Source organism: Microtus oregoni, unplaced genomic scaffold, assembly GCF_018167655.1.
Source record: "Microtus oregoni isolate MIOR12 unplaced genomic scaffold, Mior012 000029F_ref0000214, whole genome shotgun sequence".
NCBI classification, from domain to species: Eukaryota; Metazoa; Chordata; class Mammalia; order Rodentia; family Cricetidae; genus Microtus; species Microtus oregoni.
This window is the reverse complement of record NW_024543088.1, coordinates 5,796,528-5,819,743: the sequence shown is the minus strand read 5'-3', so window position 1 is coordinate 5,819,743 and position 23,216 is coordinate 5,796,528. Positions and strand designations below refer to the sequence as shown.

The following is a 23,216-nucleotide window of genomic DNA, read 5'->3' as shown; positions in this document are numbered from 1 at the left end:
ATTGCCTTTGGTAGAATTGCCATTTTTACTATGTTGATCCTCCCAATCCAAGAGCAAGGAAGGTCCTTCCATTTTCTGGTATACTCCTCAATTTCTTTCTTCAATGCCTTAAAGTTCTTGTCAAATAGATCTTTCACTTCCTTGGTTAGAGTTACCCCAAGATATTTTATGCTGTTTGTGGCTATTGTGAAAGGTGAAGCTTCTCTGATTTCCCTCTCTGCTTCCATATCCTTTGTGTATAAGAGGGCGACTGATTTTTTGGAGTTGATCTTGTATCCTGCCACATTACTAAAGCTGTTTATCAGCTGTAATAGTTCTTTGGTGGAGTTTTTGGGGTCACTTATGTACACTATCATATCATCTGCAAATAACGAAAGTTTAACTTCTTCCTTTCCAATTCGAATCCCTTTGATCCCCTTATGTTGTCTTATTGCTATTGCTAGAACTTCAAGTACTATATTGAAGAGGTATGGCGAGAGTGGACAGCCTTGTCGTGTTCCTGAGTTTAGTGGGATGGCTTTAAGTTTCTCTCCATTTAATTTAATGTTAGCTGTCGGCTTGCTGTATATAGCTTTTATTATATTTAGGTATGACCCTTGTATCCCTAATCTCTCCAAGACTTTTATCATAAAGGGGTGTTGAATTTTGTCAAATGCTTTTTCAGCATCTAATGAAATGATCATATGGTTTTTTTCTTTCAGTTTATTTATATGCTGGATTACATTGATAGATTTTCGTATGTTGAGCCAGCCCTGCATCCCTGGGATGAAGCCTACTTGATCATAATGGATAATTTTCCTAATGTGTTCTTGGATTCGGTTTGCCAGTATTTTGTTGAGGATTTTTGCATCGATGTTCATGAGTGAGATTGGTCTATAATTTTCTTTCTTGGTTGAGTCTTTGTGCGGTTTTGGTATCAGAGTAACTGTAGCTTCATAAAAGGAATTTGGCAATGACTCTTCTGTTTCTATATTGTGAAATACATTAAGGAGTATAGGTATTAGGTCTTCTTGGAAGTTCTGGTAGAATTCCGCATTGAAACCATCTGGTCCTGGGCTTTTTTGGTAGGGAGGTTTTTGATAACCTCTTCTAATTCTTCGCGACTAACAGGTCTATTTAGATTGTTCACCTGGTCCTGGTTTAACTTTGGTATATGGTATTTATCTAAAAAAGTGTCCATTTCCTTTACATTTTCCAGTTTTGTGGCATACAGGCTTTTGTAGTAAGATCTAATGATTCTCTGAATTTCCTCTGTGTCTGTGGTTATGTCCCCCTTTTCATTTCTGATCTTATTAATTTGCGTGTTCTCTCTCTGCCGTTTGATTAGTTTGGATAGGGGTTTGTCAATCTTGTTGATTTTCTCCAGGAACCAGCTTTTTGTTTCATTGATTCTTTGGATTGTTTTCTGTGTTTCTATTTTGTTGATTTCAGCCCTCAGTTTGATTATTTCCAGTCTTCTACTCCTCCTAGGTGAGTCTGCTTCTTTTTTTTCTAGAGCTTTCAGTTGGGCTGTTAAGTCTCCAATGTGAGCTTTCTCTGTTTTCTTTAAGTGGGCACTTAGTGCTATGAACTTTCCTCTTAGGACTGTTTTCATAGGGTCCCATAAGTTTAAGTATGTTGTTTCTTTATTTTCATTGAATTCCAGGAAGACTTTAATTTCTTTCTTAATTTCTTCCTTAATCCAGGTATGGTTCAATAGTTGACTGTTCAGTTTCCATGAGTTTGTAGGCTTTTTGGGGGTAGCATTGTTGTTGAATTCTAACTTTAATCCATGGTGATCTGATAAGACACAGGTGGTTACTAATATTTTTTTGTAACTGTGGATGTTTGCTTTGTTACCAACTATGTGGTCGATTTTTGAGAAGGTTCCATGAGCTGCAGAGAAGAAGGTATATTCTTTCCTATTTGGGTGGAATGTTCTATAGATGTCTGTTAAGTCCATTTGATTCATTACCTCCATTAATTCTCTTATTTCTCTGTTAGGTTTCTGTCTGTTTGACCTGTCCATTGGTGAGAGAGGAGTGTTGAAGTCTCCTACTATTAGTGTGTACGGTTTGATGGCTGCCTTGAGTTTTAGCAATGTTTCTTTTATGTACGTGGGTGCTTTTAAATTAGGGGCATAGATGTTCAGAATTGAGACTTCATCCTGCTGAACTGTTCCTGTTATGAGTATAAAATGCCCCTCTCCATCTCTTCTGATTGATTTAAGTTTGAAGTCAACTTTGTTAGAGATTAGTATGGCCACACCTGCTTGTTTCTTAGGTCCATTTGCTTGATAAGCCTTTTCCCAGCCCTTTACTCTGAGTAGGTGCCTGTCTTTGTGGTTGAGGTGTGTTTCTTGTAAACAGCAGAATGTTGGATCCTGTTTTCGTATCCAATCTCTTAGCCTGTGCCTTTTAATAGGTGAGTTGAGTCCATTGACATTAAGTGATATTAATGAGCAGTGAATGTTAACTCCGGTCATTTTTTTAGTCGTAGAGTTTGTGTGTTTCCCTTCTTTGATTTGTGTTGGTGAAGGGTCTCTAGATGTCTGAGTTATTGTGGTCATTGTTGGACTCCTTGGTTAGTGATTTTCCTTCTATTACTTTCTGTAAGGCTGGATTTGTGGCTGCATATTGTTTAAATTTGTTTTTATCCTGGAAAATTTTATTTTCTCCATTTATAGTGAACGAAAGCTTGGCTGGGTATAGTAATCTGGGCTTGCATCCATGGTCTCTTAGTTTCTGAAGTACATCTATCCAGGACCTTCTGGCTTTTATGGTTTCCATGGAGAAGTCAGGTGTAAGTCTGATAGGTTTACCTTTATAAGTAATTTGGCCTTTTTCCTTTGCAGCTCTTAATATTCTTTCCTTATTCTGTATGCTTTGTGTTTTGATAATTATATGGCGAGGGGATGTTCTTTTTTGATCCAGCCTATTCGGTGTTCTGTATGCTTCTTGAACCTTCATAGGTATATCTTTCTTTAGGTTGGGAAAGTTTTCTTCTATAATTTTATTAAATATATTTTCTGGACCATTGAGCTGCACTTCTTCTCCTTCTTCTACTCCTATTATTCTTAGGTTTGGTCTTTTTATTGTGTCCCATATTTCCTGAATATTTTGTGATGAGAGTTTGTTGGACTTGCTGTTTTCTTTGATCAGAGTGTTTATTTTCTCTATGGTATCTTCAGAATCTGAGATTCTTTCTTCTATCTCTTGTATTCTGTTGGTTATGCTTGTTTCTGTAGACTCTGTTTGTTTACTTAAATTTTCCATGTCCAGCCGGCCCTCTGTTTGTGTTTTCTTCTTTGCCTCCATTTCAGTTTTCACGTCTTGCACCGTTTCCATTATCTGTTTGATTGTTTTTCCTTGGTTTTCTAGGGTATCATTCACTGATTTATTCAGTTCTTCAAACTTTCTGTTATATTTCTCATCCGTTTCTATAAGGGCATTTTTTACATGCTGTTTAAGGGCGTCAATCACTTTCATGAAGTCAACCTTTTCTACTTCTTCTTGATTAAGGTGTTCATGTCCTCCCGTTGTGAGGTCGCTGGTTTCTGGTGGCTTCATGTTGCCTTTCAGCTTGTTGGGCGAATTCTTGCCTTGGCGTCTACCCATCTCTTCTTCCAAATGCTCCCTTATGGATCTTCTTTACCGGATCAGGTCTCCTTGCCTACCCAATGCTGGATCTCCCCAATGTTGTCTCTCCCCAATGCTGGGTCTCCCCAAGGCTGGGTCTCCTGGCGCCAAGAGATCAGGCCTCCGTGCTGGTGGGCAGGTGGCAAACAAAGCGCCTACCCTGCTTGGTGCAGGCAGGCCATAGAAACAAAGAGACTCCCGCCCGCTTGGGTGCCTGGAGGATTCGGACCCAGTGCCCAGACTGGCTGGGCTGGGTGATGTTATGTGCAGAAAGAGGGCGGTGGGGCAAAGTGGGGAGGGTTCTGGATGGAAGCTGGGTGGGCTAGGAAGAAAGAGGAGGTATGCAGGGAGTGGGGGCCCTGCCGAGAGCTCAAGAAGGATAGGGGGCCAAGGAAGCTCTGAACTCCCCTTCCCGGGCTGGCGCCGCAGGGTCAGAAACTCACCCCAACGCTGGGTCTCCTGGCGCCTAGAGGCAGTGGGATTATTATTAGGGAGATCATCTATTACCCTAAGAGGATTACGTGTCCATCCTGGGATAATTGATCCAGACTATACAGGCATTGTTAAAATCATGGTTGAGTCGCCTAAAGGCATTACCACGATTTCCCCAGGTGATAGAATAGGTCAACTTGTTATTCTACCTAGTCTACTTGACAAACATCCAGCTGAAGACATTGAAAGAGGAGATAAGGGATTTGGTTCATCAGGTACAGACTTAACATTTTTATCCTTGGATTTGGACCAAAGGCCTATTTTACAACTAACTGTTAATGGAGTCAAGATCATAGGCCTTTTGGATACAGGGGTGGATAAAAGTATCATAGCCAGTAAAGACTGGCCATGAGGATGGCCTATACAGACCTCATCACACACCTTACAAGGATTAGAATATGCTAGTGCCCCTAATACTAGTGCTAACTTATTAAATTAGCAGGATACAGAGGGCCACTCCGGAGTAATTCAACTTTATGTTCTTGAACTCCCAGTATCATTATGGGGAAGAGATCTCATAAAATCTATGGGTTTTAAATTAAGTAATGAATATTCAGAAAAGGCTCAAACCATTATGAAAAATATGGGCTGCCATCTGAATTTTGGATTGGGAAGGTATTTACAAGGACAGAAAGATCCGATAGTGGCAGAACTAAGAAAACCCAGACAAGGGATGGGTTTTCTTAGGGGCCACTGGGGAAGGAATTCCCATTACTTGGAAAACAGAGGAGCCAGTGTGGGTTCCTCAGTGGCCTCTTTCCTCTGAGAAGCTCATGGCTGCCAATGATTTAATAATGGAACAATTAACTCTGGGCCATATTAAACCATCCATTTCCCCTTGGAACACACCTATCTTTGTAATCAGGAAAAAATCGGGAAAGTGGTGCCTATTACATGATTTGCGAGCTGTTAATAATCAAATGCAAGTCATGGGACCAGTGCAACGCTGGTTGCCAATACTATCCTCTCTGCCTGCCTCCTGGTCTATTATTGTAATAGATATAAAAGATTGTTTTTTTCTCCATCCCTTTGTTTGATAAAGACAGCGAGAAATTTGCCTTTACAGTTCCATTTCTTAATCATGAAGAACCAGACAAAAGATATGATTGGGTTGTCATGCCACAGGGAATGGCCAATAGTGCTACAATGTGTCAGCTATATGTAGGGGAGGCTATTGCACCCCTGAGAGAAAAATTTCCCACTCTAAGATGCATTCATTATATGGACGATATATTGCTGGCTGCCAAGAATGAATGAATGTTAAATCAGGCCTATGTGGAGCTTATTAAGCTACTTGAAAGGAGAGGGCTACATGTAGCCCCTGAAAATGTACAAAAGGATAAAATTGTTAATTATTTAGGAGTAAGAGTTTGTGAGAAACAGATTATTCCTCAAAAGATAGAGTTAAGGAAAGATAGTTTAAAGACGCTAAATGATTTTCAAAAGCTGTTAGGTGTTATAAATTGGATTAGATGTTATTTGAAGTTACCAAACCATGAGTTAAAGGCCCTGTATAGTGTTTTAAATGGAGACTCCGCTTTGGATTCTCCAAGGCAGTTGACTACTGAGGCATGAGAAGCATTAAAAAAGGTGGAAAACAGGTTACAAGACGCCTTCCTACAAAGGATACAAGAGGGTCAAGATATTGTTTTATGTATCCTTCCCTCATATTACCAGCACACAGGACTCTTATGGCAGAGTGGGCCATTGCTTTGGATATATCCTAAGATATCTCCAGCTAAATCTCTTGAGCATTATCCTACTGCTGTAGCGACTTTGGCATTAACCGGAATTCAGCAGTGCCTACAATATTTTGGGGTTGCCCCCGCAACCATTATAGTGCCTTATTCCAGCCATCAAGTAAAGATTTTATGTGCTACCTTAGACGAGTGGGCCATCTTGCGTTGCTCTTATCCAGGGCCTATAGATTGCCACTATCCTAAACATCCATTGCTGACTTTCTTTAAGGAACACCCAGTGATATTTCCCAAAATTACTACTTTACAACCCATTCAAGGAGCCAGTGTTATTTTTACAGATGGATCTAAGACTGGTTGTGGTACTTATATGGTAGATTCCTTGGAGCCTGTTATACATCAATTTTCTCCTGGAGCCCCTCAACAAGTTGAACTGGCGATTGTAATAGAAGTGTTTAAGACCTGCCCTTTTGCATTCAATCTAATTTCAGATTCATGTTATGTTGTTAATGTCTTAAGATCCTTAGAATGCACGGGACCCATTAGGTCTTCCAATCCCGTACATATACTACTTGTATAATTACAGCTTTTACTCTGGCAGTGAAAAAAATCCCTTTTTTGTACAACATATCCGTGCACATATGGGATTACCAGGTCCTTTAGCTGAGGGCAATGACAAAGTAGATCGTTGTACCAGACAAGAATGGATATTTCTCGCCTCTGCTTTACAGAGAGCATATGATTTTCATAAGGAATTTCATGTTAATGCCAAAACCCTACAACAAAAATTTAATATCTCTCGTGCTGATGCATGGAAAGTGGTTGTAGATTGCCCACATGTGTTGTTTATCATCATCCTCAAACCTTGGGAATCAACCCACGTGGATTGCTCCCTCTTAAAATTTGGCAAATGGATGTTACACATATTTTGGAATTTGGCAAGCTGAAATATGTGCATGTTTCAGTTGATACATGTTCTGGCATTATTCATGCCACACCCATGATGGGTGAAAAGGCGACTCAGGTGATTACTCATTGTCTAGAAGCATGGGCAGCCTGCGGCAAGCCCCGACAATTAAAGACTGATAATGGTCCTGCTTATACTGGACAAAAATTCACCTCATTTTGTCAACGTATGGGTGTTCAATTGACACATGGACTGCCAGACAATCCACAAGGACAAGGCATCGTGGAACGTGCCCATCGATCTCTAAAGGAGATACTTCAAAAACAAAAAGGGGGAATAGGCCATGAGCAAACCCCTAAGAATAGACTTTCCTTAGCCTTATTTACTTTAAATTTTTTAAACTTGGATAACTCCATTCAATCTGCCGCAGACAGGCATTCATGTCCGTCCAGTCCTTCAAAAGGAATGGTGACCTGAAAGGATGCTGGACAGGGGTCTGGCATGGACCCGATCCCGTGCTGGCATGGGCACGAGGCGCTGTTTGTATTTTTCCACAGGATCATTTGGACCCTATTTGGGTGCCAGAACGCCTGGTGAGGAAGGTGCAAGTGCAGACGGAGGCAGAAAAGGATGTTACGGATATGTCTGGGGATCCTGTGCCTGTTCCGCACCCACTCAACGGAGAAAGTGATGGCGGAGCTGTGGTGGGGGATTCTGAAAGCCTTTCCCAAGTCAATGCCAGTTCGCCATGACCTGGATAATCATAGCCATGGATCATCTGAAGAAGTGGGTGGGAATAGGAGCCCTAACAGGCTTAATGGTGCTTGCCTCCCTGGTATGCCTATGGTGCATTTGTCACATAAGGGTTTCACAGCATCGCAATGCAGTTATGATCATTCAGGCCTTCATGGCCATTGAAGCAGGACAGTCCCCTCAAGCTTGGTTATCTATATTTGAGCACAGGATGCAAGGCTTGTGCACTGCACTTGTGGTCAGAGAAGTCGACCTCAAGAAGAGCAAGTTTGATTGCATGTGGGTTGGTGTCTAACTCCCACCTCTGTAAAAAGACACTGGACAGGTCTAGTGTTCTCTGAGTGGATGACACCTGGACAGACACTAGTACATGTTCCATTTTTAACAGAAATCAGACCTCTACTCTTGCCTGTTGCTTTACAAAACAAAAAGAGAGAACTGTAGAGAGCTGCGTGGAGCCACACCTGATGGTGATGTGTAGAGAGTTGAGTGGAGCTGCACCTGATGGTGCTGGCTTCCGCCCTCCGCAATCCCGAAAGCGAGTGCTCTCTGTGATAATCAACTCCTGATATAGCTAAGGCCTGACTCATGCTATTATCACGCAATGATCTTCAGCTGCTTGCATATGCACGAACCTATGGGCAGTGCCCACATGGCAATCCGGGGTTGGCAGCCCGTGCCTTTTTAAGGCTGGGAGAGGTTTGCCCAGGAGGAGAAAGAAAGAGAAAGAGAAGGAGAAAGATTGCTGTGAACAAGGTCCTGAATAAACGGCTTGCAAGAAGAGGTCCGGTGTTGCGTCTTCCTTGCTGGTCGAGGCGGGCGCGACAGTTTAGTTCACAAAAACTATTCCTCCCTGTTGTGAGTGAGCCTAAAATTAAACTCCGGAATTTCTTTCCTTTGAACATCCCACACAACAGGAAGCACCAGATAGTGTCATGGGTTCAGAGATGAGAGAGGTCTCGATACTCCAGGACTGGTGATAGAGGATGCTCAGAGCAGGCGGTTTTTCAGGATAGGATCAGGTCTTGGGGATTTCACCATCTCAGGAGCAGCAATATGCTGGTCACTTAGTGTTTGTTAAAAGGAAATGGAGTGAATGTGAGAGAAAAACAACAGAACTGTTGGTAATAGTTACCAGACATTGTTATTGGTTTCATGCAACTCCCTTCAATGAAAACTTGGGGTACGGAAGCCAGTTTGAGAACCTAATGAGCTCATGTGAGAGAGGAGCCTATACATCCTAGAGAGGAGTCAAGATTTGAATGGCAGGGGGTTTTGATCCTACTTAATGTGCTGGCTTTGTGGGAGCCTAGCCAGTTTGGATGTTCACCTTCCTAGATATGGACGGAGGGGGGAGGACCTAGGACTTACCACAGGGCAGGGAACCCGGACTGCTCTGTGGACTGGAGAGGGAGGGGGGGAGAGGAGTGGGAGGAGGGGGAGAAGGGTGGGAGGAGGGGGAGAAGGGTGGGAGGAGGGGAAGGGAAATGGGAGGCTGGGAGGAGGTGGAAACTTGTTTTTTGTTTGTTTTTTTTCTTCTTTTCGCAATAAAAAAAAATTAAAAAAAAAAAAGATTTGCTCTTTATGTAATTTGATCTCAAATGCTCTGCATCCACTGCAGAATGAGTCCATTTGAATTTGAACAGGGAAGTAAAAAGGAAAACATCCAGGCTAGCAATTGTCAGTCAGCAGAGGAGAATGTTTCCTAACAGGAAGACAGGAATGTTGTTTCAGAGAAAGAAGAAAGTGAGGAGGGTCAAAGTAATGGAGATGAGACACTGAAAGTAACAATTAATAAATGGGACCTTTTGAAACTGAGAAGCTTCTGTAAGGCAAAGGACATGGCCGAAAAGACAAAATGGTAGCCCATAAAATGGGGAAAGATCTTCACCAACCCCACATTGGACAGAGGACTGATTTCCAAAATTCATAAAGAACTCAAAAAACTAGATATCAAAATACTAAGTAATCTAATTGAAAACTGGTGTGTGGATCTAAAGATAACATTCCCAACAGAAGAATATCAAATGACTGAAAGACACTTAAGGATTTTTTTAACATTCTTAGTTATCACATAAAAGCAAATCAAAATAACTCAGAGATACCATCTTGCCCCTGTCAGAATAGCTAAGATCACAAATCGGTTGACAGCTTATACTGGAGAGGATGTAAGTGGAAACTCCTCCATTGCTGGTGGGAATGCAAACTCATGCAGCCACTTTTGAAATCAGTATGGCAGCTTCTCAGAAAATTCAGCATCAACTTACCTCAAGACCTTACCATACCACTCTTAGTCATATACCCAATGGATGCACAATCATACCATAAGGGTATTTGCTCCACTATGTTCATAGCAGCATTATTCATAATAGCCAGGACCTGGAAACACCCTTGAGGCCCCTCAACTGAAGAGGGATAAAGAAAATGTGGTAATTTACACAAAGAACTACTCAGCAATAAAAAACAATGACATCTTGAAATTTGCAAACATATGGATGAACTAGAAAAAAGCATCTTGAGTTAGTTAACCCAGACACAGAAAGACAAACACGGTATATGGTCACTTATAAGTGGATATTAGACATAAAGCAAAGAATAAATAAGTTACATTCCTCAGCCCAGAGAAGAAATTGATAAAATATTAATAGAAATTATTTTATAATCTTCAGGTTTTCATAAAACATCATGTTACTAGTAAAGGTCTAAACTAAAAATTTCTATTACTTGGTGATAAGCTAAAGAAAGTATAAAAAATTATCCTACTTGTTTTTGGTATAGTTCAATTCCTTTACCTGTAAGAAGTAATCCTAAGGATAATCAAAGAAATGAAATTTGGAAAATGTATATATTTCACTTAACAGAATTTGTAAAAAATAAAATATATACATCATACTATTGATACACACTCAGGATTTCAATGAGTATCTGCCTAAGTTCTGAAAGGGCTGATTCTGTAATTACTCCTTTATTAGAAACAATGGCTATAAAGGGAAAATCAATGCAAGTTAAAGATAAGCACCTGCTTACATTTTCAGTAAAATAAAACATTTGTGTAATTATAACCAAACACAATATGGGATAGCACATAAACCTGGACAAACAATTGTTGGAAGCTCTAATCACACTTTAAAAAAGATGTTATTTAGATGCCACTTCTGAAAGTCTTTATTTTCAGAGCAAGGCCAATGCTTTGGATGCCAGTGAGTTGCTGACGCCATTGCAAGACACCTATGATGATTCCAGTCCAGAAACTCTCTGAAAGAATATTAAGAAGAACTCATAGGATGATTGGATTGATGGTTGCTGTGGTATGGAAATTATTGTATTGACTGTAACTGTTGTCATGCCTGGACTAGCATGAGGTAATTCAGACTGCTGAATTGATTAAAGTGTGGCATAAACATGCTGCAGAACTTTGGACTTAGCAAAATAAAATAGATAGCAAGGTAGTCAATGAAATAGATACTTTGAGACAAGTTGTAATTCTTTTTGTCCTTGTAGAGCAGACTGGCCTCAAACTCACAGAGATCTGCCTGCCTCTGCCTCCTAAGTGCTGGGATTAAAGGCGTATGCCACCTCTGCCCGGATCATTTTGGTTTTTAAATACATTGAATCTCTAAATTCAGTTCAACAAGACAGTACACAATGTTATACACTTCTATCAAAAGTCTTGGCAGCAGATGGTGATGGTGCATGCCTGTAATTCCAGAACTCAGGAGCCAGAGGCAGGTGGATCTCTGTGAGTTTGAGATCAGTTTGGTCTACAGAGTTACTTCCAGGACAGCCAGGACTGTTACACAGAGAACCCTGTCTCAAAAACATAACAAAACAAAATAACAAAAACACGAAGTCCAGAGTCCATGGAACATCAAAGCCTTTCAAAAAGCCACAATATACAATGTTCTCAAGATAATTAGTCCTGTGAATCATGGCACTTCATGACACATGGCATCACCTTTACAACAGTGGGGCCATTACTACAATTCTGGGCTGGCGTTGTCCTGCACAAGCAGAGTACATCCCCCTAAAAAGAGTCAACTCCATGGGACTTTCCAAAATACTCACCCCCCACAGTTTTCCATATTTTTTATAGCACATAGCATCAAATTTCCATACAACCTGGAATGAAAAATAGCATGACATCCATTATTGTCCTGTATGTGCCAACCCTTCTGTAGCCAGGAACCAAACCCTCAAAACCCATGAAATGAAGTTAACTGTTTCTGACAGAGAAAGTGCTTCAGTAAATTTTACTGGCACTAGCAAGATGACTCAGTGGAGAAGGCGGAGTGACAGTGCAGGACACCTGACCCCTTGCTGTGGACTCTGCATGCAAAGCCATAGTCATACACATGTGCACAGCAGCATATACACACATAATAATAATAATAATCTTAATAAGAATAATGAAATTGTTTTGCAGAATTTACAATCAAAACATAGAATGTCTACAAGAAAATCTGAGATGACGGCAGTGTGAACTTGCCTCTCGCCCTCTGAACGTGAGCTTGGGAATGTCTGCTGTGGATTGACCATAGGCCAGGTGTCAAAACAGGTTCATCACAAATGATCCGCATAGAATAAATGTGGCACATGACATGCTTATTACGGAAGTTTCTAACTTCAGTTGTTTTGTTGAATCTTCCTTTTCCCAGTGGTTTTGCCTTTAATATCTTTAAATGAAAATCCAAAATACATTGTGCAGTCCAGTATGTGAGGTAACTGATAGCCATCATCCTGTCTCAGGTTACACACTTGCTGCTCACACTCTTTCACAGGCTGCTGCCTTTAAAGGAAGAGAAGGTAGGTCCACGTCCATGTTAAATCACTTGCTGGCATGTCTAAATCCCTGGATCCCATTCTCAGCACCACAAAACAGAAACAGTACAGAAAAGCTGTCTTTAGGGCTGGAGATGTGACGTTGCAGTTATGAGCACTTGCTGATCTTCCCGAGGGTACAAGTTCTGTCCACAGAACTCACACCCAACACCTCACAACCATCTGTTTCTCTGGCACCAGGGAATCCTATGCCCTGTTTTGGCCTCTGTATGTACTGCACTTATGTGCATAAACCCACATGGATATACAAAAAAATCTTCTTTCTAAAAGAAACAGTCACTAACCTGGACCCTAGTTCTTACAAAAGAGACAAAAGCAAAATACGCTAAACTCAAGAACCACCACCATGTCGTGAATAGTAAATGGTGAGACTAGAGCTATAGAAGTTGTTTCAGGGGTTCAATAATTACACCGAGAACCCAAGTACACAAATTGTCCCCCAAAGGTGTGTATTTATGTCTCTGATAACCTGATGCTTCAGAAATATTCAGCAGAAGGAGAAAATGATGCCCATGAGTTGGATACAAAGAGAATTTTATTTAGTTCATACAGTTGATGTCCTAGAAGCTGGAAACCCCCTCGAGATTTTCTTCAAATAAATACAGAAGTGCCTTCCTGGAACCTGCCCTGCGTAAGAAAGAAACTTCTTTTACTGCTCACAAAGTCTGAGCTCCTGAATATCAAGATTAAATGGGTTGGAGATCTTTGCATTTCACCAAAGACAAACTTGAGGCTCAATAATCTGACATCAGGGCCAGTGAGATGGCTCCGATGAGAAGGCACTAGCCACCAACACTGACAACCTGAGATTCATCCCTAGGACTCATATGGTGGAAAGAGAAAACTGACTCCCACAAATTGTCCCTTAACCTACAAATGCATGCTGTGGCGCATAGACACTCACCCCAAAATTAATAAGTATGGGAGAAGTTGACAATGGTGGCTGTATAGATGGTTCAGTGGGAAGAGCACACCATAAAAGCCAGAGTTTGAATCGCCAATATCTGCATAAATGACAACCAGGGTTAAAGTCCTCCAGTATCCCCACTTGCAGGAGGCCAAGACAAGGGATCCCTGGAGCAACCTGGCCACCTAAACAAGTCAAGTCAGAGAGAACTGGGTTTGTGAGAGACCCTGCCTTAAAGTATAAAGTGAAGAGCAATCAAGAAGACATCCAGTGCCAACCTCTGGCATCTACATGCACACGTATATCCATGCATAGGGACCTGCACACATATGGGCACTCATGCACATGTAAGTACAGGCATACACAACATAAACAAACACACAAACATTTGATAGTCTTAAGTTGGCAATAGAGCCCTAAAGAATCACTGAACATTCTCTAGTATCGTGAGAATACACAGTATGAGGACCTGAAATCACACTATCATTTCCTATCAAGGAGCATTTAACAAAACTAAACCATTTTTGTCCATCAGGAATCAACAATTACCTCGTAGTAATTCATCAGAGTTCCTAAAAATGGCAGAGGTTTGGGTCCTGGAATTCCCTGTTTCTAAAAAACATCATGGTTACGGGTCCCTTATATATAGAGAGAAACAGAAAGTCTTTGACCACAAGCAGAGAGGAGATAAACACAACCAAAGCCAAATCATGAAGCCAGGCAGTGGTGGCGCACGTCTTTAATCCCAGCACTCGGGAGGCAGAGGCAGGCGGATCTCTGTGAGTTCGAGACCAGCCTGGTCTACAAGAGCTAGTTCCAGGACAGGCTCCAAAACCACATAGAAACCTTGTCTCGAAAAATCAAAAAAAAAAAAAACAAACAAAAAAAAAGCCAAATCATGAAACATACCAACAACATGGCTGTCCCTTCAGTTCCCAGAGCTTAGGGGCTGGGTGAGGGGTCCAATGTGCTTGGCAGCCCATGGTTTGTATACGCTCCTACTGAGTTCTGGTGGCTCTAGGTGTAACCTGAAAGTCACTCAGGTCATACCAAGAGTAAATCTAATCCGAAACCCTCCTCACCTCAGCAAGAGGGAGTTGAAAGTGTGTATGTGTGCCCAGCAGATCTGCATAACATAAACATGAACTTTAATAGTTAGTGTCACTGGGGCTTTAGTACAGTGGTAGAGTGTTTGACTAGCACATATAGGCTCTGGTTTGAGACCACTTTCTGCCAAAAATAAAAATTCAAAATGAACACAATTATTTCATCTCAGGCCTTCAAGATGACTGCACAGGTAAAGGCACTGGCTGCCGAAGTTGACAACCTTAGTTTGACCCTCAGGATCGACATAATAGGAAAGAAAAGACTCCTCAAAGTTTTCTTGTAACACAAACACACAGACACAGACACACACACACACACACACACGCGTGTCTCATGTGCTGCCTCTATTCACAATAATAAAAAGCATGTGATTTCAAAGTTTTTTTATAAGAGTTAATTTTAATTTCTATTATCATGTTTTATAATTGTATTCTGGTGCTTGTGGAAGGCATTGGGTCCCCTGGGGCTGTAGTTACAGATGATGTGAGCCGTGTGGATAGCAGGATTCTAGCCTGGGTCAAATAGAAGAGCAATCAGTGCTCTTAATCACTGAGCCATCTCTCCAGACCCTGCTTTCCTTGTCACTTTTGACCTTGCACTCAATACCAGAATACAGGTCTGAATACAGCCCCAACCCAAGGACACGGTGGAAGAGGAACTTTGGTGGTTACTCACCGGTATAGGAGCACCAGGCTGATTACCGGGAGGACCCAAGTCCAGGGAGAGAATTGAAATCAGGTCCATCGTTGCTTGTCTGTCAGCAATGAGCCCTCTGTGTTCTCCCTCCAGCTGTGTGATACCCTTTGCAAGGCTTCTCTTCCACTAATGGTGCTGAAGTGTGCCCAGACTGGAGGGGAATAGGAGGAGGGAAGAAAGTGTAATTTTTGAATGGAAAAATAAAAATAAAAATCTCAGAAAAAATCATACCAAGCAGGCAGAGAGAGTCCGGGCCCATGGATTCCAGGAGGTGTGGAGTTTAAATCCACGTTGGAAGGCAAATGATAGGGTATGTGGGGACTTGAAGCCAATCTGAGGCGAGTAAAGAATTGCGGCATGACTTTAAGTGTCTCTTGGCCATTTGAAATTCTTCTGTTGAGAATTCTCTGTTCAGTTCACTTCCCCATTTTTAATTGGGTTAATTAGAATTTTAAAGTCCAATTTCTTGAGTTATTTATATATTTTGGAGATCAGACTTTTGTCTGATGCGGGATTGGTGAAGATCTTCACCCATTCAGTAGGATGCCTTTATGTCTTAATGACAATGTCCTTTGCTTTACAGAAGCTTCTTAGTTTCAGGAGGTCCCATTTATTCATTGTTGCCCTTATTGTCTGTGCTACTGGGGTTATATGTAGGAAGTGGTCTCCTGTGCCCATGTGGTGCAGTCTACTTCCCACTTCCTCTTCTATCAGGTTCTGTGTGGTCAGATTTATATTAAGGTCTTTAATCCATTTGGACTTGAGTTTTGTACATGGTGATAGATATGGATCTATTTTCATTCTTCTACAGGTTGACATCCAGTTATACCAGCACCATTTGTTGAAGATGCTTTCTTTCTTCCATTGTATACTTTTAGCTCCTTTGTCAAAAATCAGGTGTTCATGGGTTTGTTGGTTAATAACCAGGTCTCTATATAATTCTACTGGTCGACTTCTCTGTTTTTATGACAAGCTGTTTTCATTACTGTAGATCTGTAATAGAGTTTGAAGTCAAGGATGGCAATGCCTCCGGAAGTTTCTTTATTGTATAGGATTGTTTTGGCTATCCTGGGTTTTTTCACTTTTTCCATACAAAGTTGATTATTGTTCTCTCAAGGTCTGTGAAGAATTTTATTGGGATTTTGATGGGAATTGCATTGAATTTATAGATTGCCTTTGGTAGAATTGCCATTTTTAATATGTTGATCCTACCCATCCAAGAGCATGGAAGATCCCTCCATTTTCTGGTATCCTCTTCAATCTTTCTTCAAAGACTAAAAGTTCTTGTCAAATAGATCTTTCACTTCCTTGTTTAGAGTTACCCCAAGATACTTTATGCTATTTGTGGCTATCGTGAAAGGTGAAGTTTTTCTGATTTCCCTCTCTGCATCTTTACCCTTTGTGTATAGGAGGGCAACTGATTTTTTTGAGTTGATCTTGTATCCTGCCACATCACTGTATCCTGCCACATCACTTGCATCCTGACACATCAGCTGTAGGAGTTCTTTGGTAGATTTTTGGGGATCAGTTATGTACACTTCACATCATCTGTAAATAACAAAAGTTTGACTTCTTCCTTTCCAATTCGAGTCCCCTTGATCTCCTTATATTGTCTTATTGCTATTGCTAGAAATTAAAGCACTAATTGAAGTGATATGGAGAGAGTAGACAGCCTTTTCTTGTTCCTGATTTTAGTGGAATGGCTTTGAGTTTCTCTTCATTTAATTTGATGATAGCTGTTGGCTTGCTGTATATTGCTTTTATTATATTTAGATATGATCCTTGTATCCCTAACCTCTCCAAGATCTTTATCATAAGATGGTGTAGAATTTTGTCAAATGCTTTTTCATCATCTAATGAAATGATCATATGGTTTTTTTCTTTCAGTTTATTTATATTATGGATTACATTGATAGATTTTCATATGTTAAACCAGCCTTTCATCTCTGGGATGAAGCCTACTTGATCATAAGGGATGATTTTTTTATGTGTTCTTGGATTAGGTTTGCCAGTATTTTATTAAGAATTTTTGCATTGATGTTCATGAGTGGGATTGGACTGTAATTCTTTTCATGGTTGAGTCTTTGTGCGGTTTTTGTATCAGGGTAACTGTAGCTTCATAAAAAGAGTTTGGCAATGACTGTTTTGTTTCTATTATGTTAAACACATTAAGGAGTATAGGTATCAGCTCTTCTTGGAAGTTCTGGTAGAATTCTGCATTAAAACCATCTGGTCCTGTGAAGGGGCATGATCAATCGGCAGTTAGAATTAACCAGAATAGCCTTAATATAAAATATTCAGCTTTAATAAAGGGAAAAGGGGGAACTTACAAAACCAGGGTTCCAGCAATTCAGGAGCACAGGAAAACAAAGAGAAAAAACAAGTGCAATCGATGTTTTTATAGGCTATTTGGGACCCCCAGAGGGACACACATTATACAGCACGTGATTGGCTAAAGTCCCCCATCAGTCCTGGGCTTTTTGTGGTTGGAAGTTTTTTTATGACAGCTTCTATTTCCTCGCGACTTATAGGTCTATTTAGATTGCTCACCTGGTCTTGATTTAACTTTGGTATATGGTATTTATCTAAAAAATGTCCGTTTCTCTTACGTTTTCCAACTTTGTGGCATACAGGCTTTTGTAGTAAGACCTAATGATTCTCTGAATTTCCTCAGTGTCTGTTGTTATGTCCCACTTTTCATTTCTGATCTTGTGAATTTGGGTGTTCTCTCTCTGCCTTTTGATTAGTTTGGATAGGGGCTTGTCAATCTTGTTGATTTTCTCAAAGAACCAGCTCTTTGTTTCATTGATTCTTTGGATTGTGTTCTGTGTTTCTATCTTATTGATTTCAGCCCTCAGTTTGATTATTTACAGTCTTCTACTCCTCCTGGGTGAGTCTGCTTATTTTTTTTCTAGAGATTTCAGCTGTGCTGTTAAGTCTCTAGTGTGAGATTTCTTTGTTTTTTTTTTTAATGTGGACACTTAGTTCTATGAACTTTCTGCTTAGCACTGCTTCCATAGTGTCCCATAAATTTGAGTATGTTGTGTCTTTATTTTCATTGAATTCAAGGAAGAATTTAATTTCTTTCTTTATTTCTTCCTTGACCCAGGGGTGGTTCAGTAGGTGACTGTTCACTTTCCATGAGTTTGTACTCTTTCTGGGGGTAGAATTGTTGTTAAATTCTAACTTTATTCCATGGTGATCCAATAACACACAGGTGGTTACTACAATTTTTTGTATCTATGGATATTTGTGTTGTTACCGAGTATATGATCAATTTTCAAGAAGGTTCCCTGAGATGCTGAGAAGAAAGTATATTCTTTTCTATTTGGGTGGAATGTTTTATAGATGTCTGTTAAGTCCATGTGATTCATTACCTCTGTTAGTTCTCTTATTTCTCTGTTAAGTTTCTGTGTGGTTGATCTGTCCATTGGTGAGAGAGGAGTGTTGAAGTCTCCTACTATTAGTGTGTGGGGTTTGATGTGTGCCTTGAGTTCTAGTAACGTTTCTTTTTCATATGTGTGTGCTTTTATATTATGGGCATAGATATTCAGGATTGAGACTTCATCCTGATGAATTGTTCCTGTTATGTGTATAAAGTGTCCTTCTCCATCTCTTATGATTGATTTTATTTTGAAGTCAATTTTGTTATATATTAGTATAGCCAAACCCACTTGTTTCTTAGGTCCGTTTGATTGAAAAAACTTTTCCCAACCCTTTACTCTGAGGTAATGTCTGTCTTTGTGACTGAGGTGTGTTTATTGTAAAAAGCAGAATGTTGGATAAAAATAGGGAACGCTTCACGAATTTGTGTGCCATCCTTGCCCAGGGGCTATGCTAATCTTCTCTGTATCGTCACAGTTTTAGAATATGTGCTGCCAAAGCGAGCACTGTATTTTCCTTTTATAATCAATTCAGAGACCTCTGCCAAATGAGTTTCTAACTCTTTACTCAGTTTATGTGGTAAAAAGATTTATTCGAAGATAATGTGTTTTTTCTGCATTAATATTCCATAAATAATATGCTTAGTGGGTAAAATAATCAGAATATAATAAAACTCTGGATTCAAATGATCCAGATGTACATCTTGTAATTTTTTCCACCAATTTCTCTTGGCTTCAGCTGATAATTCTCTTGGAATATTTAAGTCCTGGTTCCCATCTAAGGTTTTTTTTTTATTTTATTTTATTTTTTTATTGAGAAAAGGGAAAAAAAGTTTCCCCCTCCTACCAGCCTCCCATTTCCCTCCCCTTCCTCCCACCCTTCTTCCCCTCCCCCTACTCCTCTCCCCCTCCCTCTCCAGTCCAAAGAGCAGTCAGGGTTCCCCGCACTGTGGAAAGTCCAGGGTCCTCCCCTCTCAGTCCATGTCTAGGAAGATGAACATCCAAACTGCCTAGGCTCCCACAAAGCCAGAACATGAAGTAGGATCAAAACCCCGTGCCATTGTCCTTGGCTTCTCATCAGCCCTCATTGTTCGCCATGTTCAGAGAGTCCGGTTTTATCCCATGCTTTTTCAGTCATAGTCCAGCTGGCCTCGGTGAGCTCCCAATAGATCAGCCCCAATGTCTCAGTGGGTGGGTGCACCCCTCGTGGTCCTGACTTCCTTGCTCATCTTCTCCCTCCTTCCGCTCCTCATTGGGACCTTGGGAGCTCAGTCCAGTGCTCCAGTGTGGGTCTCTGTCTCTATCTCCATCCATCACCAGATGAAGGTTCTATGATGATATGCAAGATATTCGTCAGTATTGCTATAGGATAGGGTCGTTTCAGGTTCCCTATCCTCATCTGCCCAAGGAACTAACTGGGGACATCGCCTTGGGCTCCTGGGAGCCACTCTAGGTTCAAGTCTCTTGCCAGCCCTAAGGTGGCTCCCTTAACTAAGAATTGTAAATTACTCAGCTCATCATTTTCACCTCAATAGTAAGCCAGATATTAAATAGTAAATTTCTACTAGCAATCTTCAAAAGTCATTAAGAGTCTGCAATTGATCTCTCCTTGTTTGTACCTTTGAGGGTCTGATTTTTTGTCAACCTTTTCTATATCCTAAATAATTAATAGAATCTCCTTTTCATATCTTTTAAGGAGTAATTTGTAATCTCAAACAAGGCAAAATATTCTTTATATCTACAAACAATCTTTCTAAAATATCTATGTTTGAATCAGTTAGTAATTTGTCATCCATATAATGGGAAACTATAGATTGAGGGAATAGCTTTTGCATCATTTCCAAAGGCTGCAGTACAAAATATTGGCACAGGGTGTGGCTATTTAAGCTTCTCTGTTGGAGAATCTTCCATTGGTATCTCATAGCAAGCTGAAAACTATTATAAGGAGGTACCATGAAGGCAAATTTTTCTCTGTCTTTTTCTCATAAAGGTATAGTAAAAAATAATCTTTTAAATCAATAGCTATATGAGTCCATCCTTTCCAAAAGATGCTCAATCATACTACAAAAGCATTTGTTCAACTATGTTCATAGCAGCATTATTTGTAATAGCCAGAACCTGAAAACAACCTAGATGCCCCTCAATGAAAGAATGGATAAAGAAAGTATAGAATATATACACATTAGAGTACTACTCTAATGCATAATTTTGTTATATTAAAAAAGTGTGGGGTGGTGATGTGGATCAAGGGTAAAGACTAGTGCTTCCACACTTAGGGACTTGATCTGTCCCTGGGAATCACATGGTGAAAGTCAAGAAATAACTCCTCAACATTGATTTCTGACCTCCACATGCACCATGGCATGACTCTCCAATAAACAAGTAAATGTAGTTTAAAGAAAATATAACAAGTGATTGGAGTTTTCTGACTTTCTATGGTGGATTATTTCTGTTTGCTAATTGCCAAGAGAGCCCTTGTCTCCGTTAATGGTCTAGAGCTTTAACTCATGAAGCCAATTCATCCTGGGCAAATGACCTTCTGGATACACTCATTTCCCCTGCTCCTGGCTGCCTTGGTATTAGTTGAGTTCAAGCAGAATAAGGAGGTAGAGGAAATGTTTATTTTCTTCAGTGATTTTCAAACTCTGCCTCCTGATTACCCTGGCATGACACAATGGACTTGTGAAATAAAGACAAGCTCTGATGGAAGAATGGATGAAGAAAGTATGGAATATATACATATTAGAGTATTACTCAGCAGTAAGAAACAAGGACTTCTTGAATTTTGCATACAAATGGATGGAAATAGAAAACACTATCCTGAGTGAGGTAAGCCAGACACAAAAAGAGGAACATGGGATGTACTCACTCATATTTGGTTTCTAGCCATAAACCAAGGACATTGAGCCTATAATTAGTGATCCTAGAGAAGCTAAATAAGGAGAACCCAAAGAAAAACATATAGGCATCCTCCTGAATATTAACCTTCAGCAAGCGATGAAAGGAGACAGAGACAGAGACCCACATTGGAGCACAGGACTGAATTCTCAAGGTCCAAATCAGGAGCAGAAGGAGAGAGAGCACGAGCAAGGAACTGAGGACCATGAGGGGTGCACCCACACACTGAGACAATGGGGATGTTCTACTGGGAACTCACCAAGACCAGCTGGCCTGGGTCTGGAAAAGCCTGGGATAAAACCGGACTCTCTGAACATAACGGACAATGAAGACTACTGAGAACTCAAGAACAATGGCACTGGGTTTCTGATCCTACTGCACGTACTGGCTTTGTGGGAGCCTAGGCAGTTTGGATGCTCAACTTACTAGACCTGGATGGAGGTGGGGGGTTCCTTGGACTTCCCACAGGACAGGGAACCCTGATTGCTTTTCGGGCTGGGGGGAGACTTAATTAGGGGAGGGGGAGGGAAATGGGAGGCGGTGGCTGGGAAGAGACAGAAATCTTTAATAAATAAATAAATTTAAAAAAAACAAAAAAAAAGACAAGCTCTGACTGAAAGGTCAACTGAGAGACTTTCTGTTAAAATGATGGGTCAGTTTTGAAAAGTTTCTGGGTGGGAGAGATCCAGAGAAATAAACTGGATGTGTTAATGTGAAAGTGTCAAATATGCATTTGAGTCGAACTTTTTTTAAAGAATTAGTTATTTAATGTGTCTTGTGATTTGCCAGAATGTATATATGTATGAGGGTGTCAGATCCCCTGGAACTGGGGTAATAGACAGTTGTGAGCTGCCATGAGGGTTCTGGGAATTGAATCTGGATCCTTTGGAAGAGCAGCCAATGCTCCTAACTGTTGAGCCATCTCTCCAGACCCTCAACAAATATTTTACAATAAGTCCAATTAAAATAGATTATAAATTTGTTATTACAATATCCAAGTAAAGTTCCTTTTTGCAAAGACCCATTTTCACCACCCACCCAAAAGGCACAGAACCAGAATGATTCCATAGTATCACCTTGGTTGCAGGAGGGCTCAGAAGGAATAGAGGGGGCACACAATATCATGGAGACAGGATAATCTTATAACCACAGCTTTAAATTATAAAAACTTCCTTTAATCAAGGCTTGTAACATGGAAGAGATTTATCAGATAAAATGGAGGGTTTCCAAAATACTGAAATATAAACCTATAAGTCACCATAAAAGCAACACCCAATAGTAAAAACCACAACAGCAAATTCCCACTGTTCTGTAACAGCCATGATCTGATTACACATGCTTTTGAGAGCTGGATAATATGGCCTGCTGGATACAGAGCACACTGGGGCTTTGAAGTAACATTCATCTGACAGGGTTGTGGCATTGGTGGCTCAACTCAAGAAGCAAAGCGCTCTCAGCACTTTAAACAGAAAATTGAACAAACATCCTTTAAATATCAAAGTGAGAAATAAGAAAGCAACATAATCACACCATCAGAAAGATGGTAGGAAGCAAGGACAGCTGTGTAAAGCTTGCGACTGAAAGGTGGCTTGCTAGCTTCATTTTTTTCGCTTCTTGGGTAGTGGCCACCAGAACAGTAAGATGTGAGGTTCTGGTTCATGGATCATATAATGGACCCATCCCTGACTCTGCTGAACACCAAGATTTCTCCATTCAGATTCAGACATCAAATGGGTTTTAGGGACCAGCTTGACTATGCCCTTGGGCAACATAACATGGCGGTACTCGAACGCCTCCTCTTATTTGTCTGAATAGTAAATTTGTTTGTGCAACATGACTGTTCTGCTTAGGGATGCTCAGCCCCTTTCTGCTGGCATCCAGACAACCTCCAGCAGCTCCAAGTCAGACTTTTTGACATTG

The 23,216-nt window shown here is 40.6% G+C and overlaps 1 protein-coding gene, 1 non-coding gene and 2 pseudogenes across 2 annotated transcripts in view; 1 reads left to right on the top strand and 3 right to left on the bottom strand.

The window, feature by feature from the left end:
* LOC121464911 overlaps positions 1 to 15,063 on the bottom strand; it is a 40,208-nt pseudogene extending 25,145 nt beyond the window's left edge.
* Positions 1 to 23,216, top strand: part of LOC121464907 (cytochrome P450 3A11-like) — a 160,801-nt gene that overhangs the window by 77,370 nt on the left and 60,215 nt on the right. The window lies entirely within an intron of this gene.
* Positions 18,800 to 18,906, bottom strand: LOC121465198. Its single transcript, XR_005976629.1, has one exon. It is a non-coding gene; the product is annotated as a U6 spliceosomal RNA (small nuclear RNA).
* On the bottom strand, positions 22,895 to 23,131 carry LOC121464916 (annotated as a pseudogene).